At 32.2% G+C, this 6394-nt stretch overlaps 1 protein-coding gene across 4 annotated transcripts in view; it reads left to right on the plus strand.

Annotated features, from left to right (window-relative positions):
* The first annotated feature begins 6 nt into the window (after positions 1-6).
* LOC108755295 (Y+L amino acid transporter 2) overlaps positions 7-6394 on the plus strand; it is a 26004-nt gene continuing 19616 nt past the window's right edge. For 3 of the 4 annotated variants that reach the window (XM_018498571.1, XM_018498491.1, XM_018498251.1), the window contains exon 1: positions 7-171. The gene's annotated coding sequence lies outside the window, so the exon portion shown is untranslated. Of the gene's footprint in view, positions 172-2369; positions 2442-6394 lie in introns of those variants that run through there. The other variant, XM_018498325.1, reaches the window with a different exon arrangement.

The following is a 6394-nucleotide window of genomic DNA, read 5'->3' on the forward strand; positions in this document are numbered from 1 at the left end:
GGACGACAGTGCCTGACATTTCGTTTCGGAGGTAAAATTCACACCATGGCTGTCGTCTGAGATCGATTCCTGAGTGCAAGACTAATTTTCCCCATTCTACCTCATTCTACCTCGACATCGGTGTTCGTCGACGATCCTGCGTCGAGAATCCACGGCGGGTTTAGGAAACAGGTGAGAGAGAAAGTGCGACGCGGCGTGGAGTGCGTCGCGCTTTTCTCCCGCGATATGTTGAATGAAAAGTCTCGCAGAATTTTTCGGCAACGCTAGGAAATATCGAGCCGGGGGATGAGGTACACGACGTGGACACGGAGATCCCCGTCATCCCCAGCGAAATCGTGAAAATGCGGAGTGGTGGTGGCTCACCCCCGGCGCGACGGTCTCACGCTCCGAGCAATATGGCCGCTCTCGAAGGGCGCTTTGCACCCAACGAGGGTGACTTAATTCAAACAGCGTGGGTGAAATTCGTTTGGTCACGCGAAGGAATCCCATGAGATTTCTCGTGGGTGTAAGCAAAGCATGAACAGTTTGTGCCGATACTTCGCGACTTTATTGTTAAATCGCTCATTGCGACCGCTTGCCAGTCTGCTCCGTTGAGTAGGAACGTCTTTTGTCGTGGACATTTATTTCAATTAAACTACTAATCCTGTGATCTTAAGTGAAATTATATAAGAATTAATTTTGCAGATACTATTGTTCTCTGAAATCCTTTTAAAAAGGCAGAAAAATATGACAATATATATATGTATATATATATATATATATATTTTTTAGAAATATTAAAAAATTACTAAAATGTATAAAGTGTAAAAATAAAAACTATCATTTTTAATTAAAAATTATTATTAAAATAACTATCTTGATAATGATAATGTGAGTTAGTTATTTTATTTAATAATACCGTAAAGAACATGTAAGTTTTTAGCGCGAGTGATATATTTTCAGAAGGGATATAGTTTGGAGAATGGTAAATAATAATGGCGAAAAAAGATTTACAAATCCATGAAGCACGTGTTAAGTACGTAATATATGTTGACATCGATCGTATCTTATAAATAGTGAACTTTGCGATAACAACACGTAACTATACACATTAAATATTACAGTGCTTTTTACGATTATATTACTTTTCCATTATACAATCTTGACTACAAGTATCCTCAAATTTATTAAATTTTTTTGGAAAAGGTGGTAATCGAAGCCAACAGAAGATTTAAAAAATATTCAAAATTGTTATAAAAATAAATATTTTTAATGGAGTTATTTTTTAATTTATATGTCATTACACATAGAATATTTACGAAAATATGTGATTACGTTAAAGATGTTTATACTCATGGCGAAAAAGATGTATTTCAAACCTCTTCCAATTTTAAATCAAGATATTTTAATATTTCCAAATTAGTTACTCACTTTCTAAATGTAACAAAGTTTTGTTACAAAAAATTAAAAATAATCTTTTTTGAAAAAAAAAATCTTGTTCGAAAGATTAATATAAGATTTCTTAACTCAAAACCTTATCCCCCCAAATTCTCGCACGGAATGCAAGAGATCCGGGTTCGACTCCCGGCCGAGGCAATATTTTTCGCAATAAGTTTATTACAGTTTTTTCAGATTTGGGTGAATTTGGGGGGATTATCAGAGTGATTGTGTGAATCCGATAATTTATCGGCTCTCAATTTAATTCTGAAATATTAATTCAATTTAATTGAATGTATATTGGATAGTAGTTCAACATCTTAACACTAGGACCGGGAAGGCGCTAGGTATTTAAAGTGTGGCTGTATGCTCTTTTTCATTTAACCTTTATTTTATAGCGTTCTGAAAAGCTCTCGACAGCGGTGTGGTCGAAACACCCGGTGTATATATATTATACACGTGCGTGCGTGCGTGCGCGTGCGTGCGCGTGTGCGTGCGTGCGTGTGCACATATACATACACAAAATTGTTACTGTTCACGTTTCCGCTCTAAAGAAAAATTATATAATTGATCCCTTAGCGAGAGTATACACAAATTATAATTCGTCTTGATTTGAATTTTCCTTTTCTAAAGAACTCTCCAGAAACGAGATAACTGCTTAAATATCGCTTTTGAACATCCTGAACTCTTTTGACGCTCGTATAATCAGCTTGTGGTGTCACAAAATTCGTTATTGGTTTCTTGCGGAAGACGGATAACGGGCATTTATATCTGGTCGATTTGGCCGACGAGTTATTATTTTGTAGCATTAAGGATGAAAACCGGGTAAGGGAGAAAACCGGTCGGCGACCCACGTGGCCTATTGATTTTCTTGTCGCTTGACACTCTTTCTCTCTCTCTCTCTCTCTCTCTCTCTCTCTCTCTCTTTCTCTTTCTTACTGTTGCCGCCGTTAGAAATTGAAACAGCCCTTTTGCCATCGGTTAACGTCGTTCGGATATAAGCGCTCTCGAAAGGATATTTGAAGGTACTTGAGAAAAGTATTCAAGAACATGCGAGAATCGCGTATTCTTTAGGCGATACGCAAGTCGGAAGTTCGTTGCGCGCATAACTTAGAGCTAATTATGAAATGACGCGAACCGGCAATTCACTCACGCTTCGTACTCGTAATTTTCTCGGTGACAAACGCAGCCTACGCCATAATTCTGCTTGAAATAATCATGAAATGGTCTTCATCGGATATCATCTGGAAAACTGTTCTCTCTTTATACAGTTACGACATTCGCCAGCGACGCTTACAGTCTGAAACTCCATAAAAAAATGTTGAAAAAAGAATTTACTAATAGCTACTGTGTTTAATGAAATAATGCTAATTAAATGTTTGATTAATACAATCAAACATTTAATTAATATTATTTTATTAAATTTTTGATAGTTATAAAACCAAATTCTTTTTTCAATATAGGTAATATAGAAATAGGAAATGACGGACTTATTAGAAATCGTGTATTTTTGTAACACTGCTTCTGATAGGTAGAAATCTCTTATTCCCTGTTTCTACTGTCTATTTTAACTGTACATTATGCTTAACGGATACGATTTACGTATGTCTCATTTCAATGTAGATTAACTTTAATCTCGAATCACACAACATACTTTTCATTTTTTTCTAATTCTTAGAAAAAGATAAAAGTAAATTGAATTGAGATAGATTACTGAGATAATCTACATTGATGAGAAATAAGCATTAGATAAATATTGATACTTATAATGTAATGTCTCGCGAAATTGAGATGAAAAATGATAGAAATATAATTTTTATGCGGTATACATATTACATTATATTTATTAATATTTATTAATACCGAAATATTAAGAATCTTAATTTTAGAATGGTTAAGCCTTGGATTGACTCTACAGTTATGAATGCATAATATTGCGCAATTCTAATAGCGTTTTCCAGATAATCTCCCTTTTTTACACCAAAGATATTTCAAAATGATTATAGTTTTATACAATATAGTTTTAAACGAAAATTTTATGTACATAATAATAAAGCTTTTGTTTATTACTACGTACATACATGAAATTGCTTCTTAAAACCATTGTAATCATTTTAAAATATTTTCATATTATCTTTAAAAACCTGTTATTATTCAAAGATATATGTAAATGAAGTTTTTATACTGACAGCAATGTATTAATGCTTTTTTGATGTAAGATTTATTTTGAGTATAAAGAAAAAGATTATCTGAAGATTCTAAAAGCAAGGATTTATCCCGGTTCAAACATTGTTTCATATTTATACACAAATATTCATTATTCAGTTTCTCAATTTCAAAAATGTCCATTAACGTTTAATATGTTTAGAGAATAAGATATTCTGAAAAATTATTGTGTATTTAATTCATGATGAAATAAATTTTACTTAAATATAAAATACTGAGATTATAACGATATTTGGCTGTTTATAGAGCTGAGATGTAAATTAATGGGAAAAAAAGGCAATTTGTCATGTTCACATCGCAAAAGACATGTCATCATTCTTCAGGAAAAGTAATCGATGACACCGGTGTCTTTGTTTTTACCTCAGATACGTTTAAGTACAGTTTACTTCAGACTGACACTCGACAGTAAGTATATATAGCGGTAGGGTTTAGGATCGATAAAAAACATGATGCAACATTCGCCCAAAGTTTCATGGATATCATGGTTAGTCTTACTCAACACGTTAAGTATTCAATCAAGATACTTTTATCTGTTAGATACTTCATAAAACAATATTTTTCTAAAATCTAATATTTCTAGATGTAAAATTATAAAAAATGGAAAAACTACAATAATAATAAATTGATAGAGATTCTGACATGAGAGTTGAAATAAAAGAATAAAAAAACATAAGAAAATACATAACGATTGGATATGTAAATAAATATTTTTTATTCGTTTTATAATTTTTTAATTTCACGAATATAACATTTTGTTAATATCTCTATTTAAATAAATATATTGTAAATTGAAAGTTAAAAAGTTAAGAAAAAATAAATAGTAAAGTAAAATAAAATTGCGTGTGAAAATCCGTTAGATTGAAACTGTAGGGCGAAACTGTAGGGCGAAACTGTAGGACGAAGCTATAGGGCGAAACTATAGGGCGACCGTTTCGTGGAACATTGTCGGGATGTCTGATTCAAAGCGAATTCGTTTGGGAACCGGTATCGAAGTAGGGGCCCTAGATAATACCGGCTTGAACAAATCACAAAGCCTCTTCTTTCAGGAACATATAATACACGTGTGCACACGTGTATGCGTGTATACTCACACACACACCACACACACACGCGACGCACACACGATTCTGTTGCGTGTCGCGTGTATTTCTCCAGCAGCTGAAGCAGTACGAGTGCCAGCTTGACGCATTATGGCTTTAGATCAGAGGGGTACTTCATATGTAAAATTCGTGAAACACAACAGTAGAATCTTGTAGAAAATTACGGCAGTTCAAATAAATATTTATAACTTCCAGACTTCATTCAAAAATTCCATAGTTTCAAAAATTACTTGCGGGGTATAAATGATTTTATTAAATTAGCATATTAATTATGCAGCGAGACATAGGCCCGTATTCAGAACGGGCTTTTCTCGATAAAAAACTGTTATACTTAAAAATTTTATAGTACACGTAACGTAAATGCGGGCCGTAATTTTTAATTCGGAAAGTCGGACAAGTATTCTTATAATTATTTCCTATTTTTAGTTCTCGCGCTGACTTTCTCATTTCTGCTGAAAATTTTTTCGCGGAGAAAAATGGTGTGCGGAATGTTTTACAAGATTTGTTTGAATTGCAACATGAGATCACGTTATGCTCAATGCTAGACACATCGTGTCACGAGCGAGATAATATGTCATCGCATGATATGATTAAAAACACGGGCACGTAGCGATTTAGAAGTGTGAATAAACTGCTTCCAACTGACTTACAGCTAGATATAAGATTGGAAGGACGTTGACCTTAGGCTGTAAGATTATCATCTACACAACATAACTATTCAAGAGATTTCTTAAGGATGTCCAGAGTGATGTCTTGAGAACGCCCTTAGAATGTCCTAGGATATCTTATGGACGTTCTCAGGACATCACTCGGAGAACTATGATGTATTTTTCAATGAAATAACGCACAAAAACTGTTAATAATATACAGAAATTTTCCAAGAACTATAAGCTCCTTATAATCTTTATGAATAAATTATTAATTCTTCACTTACTCTCTTATATTATTCTATAAGTTTTTTTTTATCAATTGTTTAATGTTACACTTTTACTAGAAAAAAAATTGAGCATATATTTATACAAAGAATAAAAATTTCTTGTTTGATATTCTTGGAGATTTTCTATAGATCAAATAAACGAATCACGAATCAAAACAGGAAAATTGGCTAAATTATACTTTTATTGTAATTTCTGAACAAAATATTTTTTTTATAAATGTCAACACAGACGCTAGTAATATTGCTTAAGTATTGCTATTTTTGTTTTGTCTTCGAGTCGTCCGTTTACGATTACGTAACATTTAAAATTGATTTTGTTTGGTGTTTAAATTCTTTTCGATTACAGTATCAAATTAACAATATATATATTTGTGAATTATATTGCTGTTAATAAATTTATCGAACTAGAGGGAGTTGGATAAATCATATTAATTTTTATATTGCCTATATTTAAATAAGATAACATAAGTATATACATAGATAAAACATAATAAGATTGAGTAATTGAATAAATATTATATTTTATAATTACTATATTTTGATATTTGTATAAAAAAGTATTTGTACTGAGTCTTTTTAAGATATGTAACTTATTAAAAATTATTCATATATATTATTTGTTGGATTTTAAGAAAATTTAGATCTCTCTTTGTAAAACTAATGATTGTTTATTAGAAGTACGATTTAGAAATCCAATAAAATAATTTAACAATCC

This window comes from Trachymyrmex septentrionalis, unplaced genomic scaffold, assembly GCF_001594115.1.
Source record: "Trachymyrmex septentrionalis isolate Tsep2-gDNA-1 unplaced genomic scaffold, Tsep1.0 scaffold101, whole genome shotgun sequence".
Classification (NCBI taxonomy): Eukaryota; Metazoa; Arthropoda; class Insecta; order Hymenoptera; family Formicidae; genus Trachymyrmex; species Trachymyrmex septentrionalis.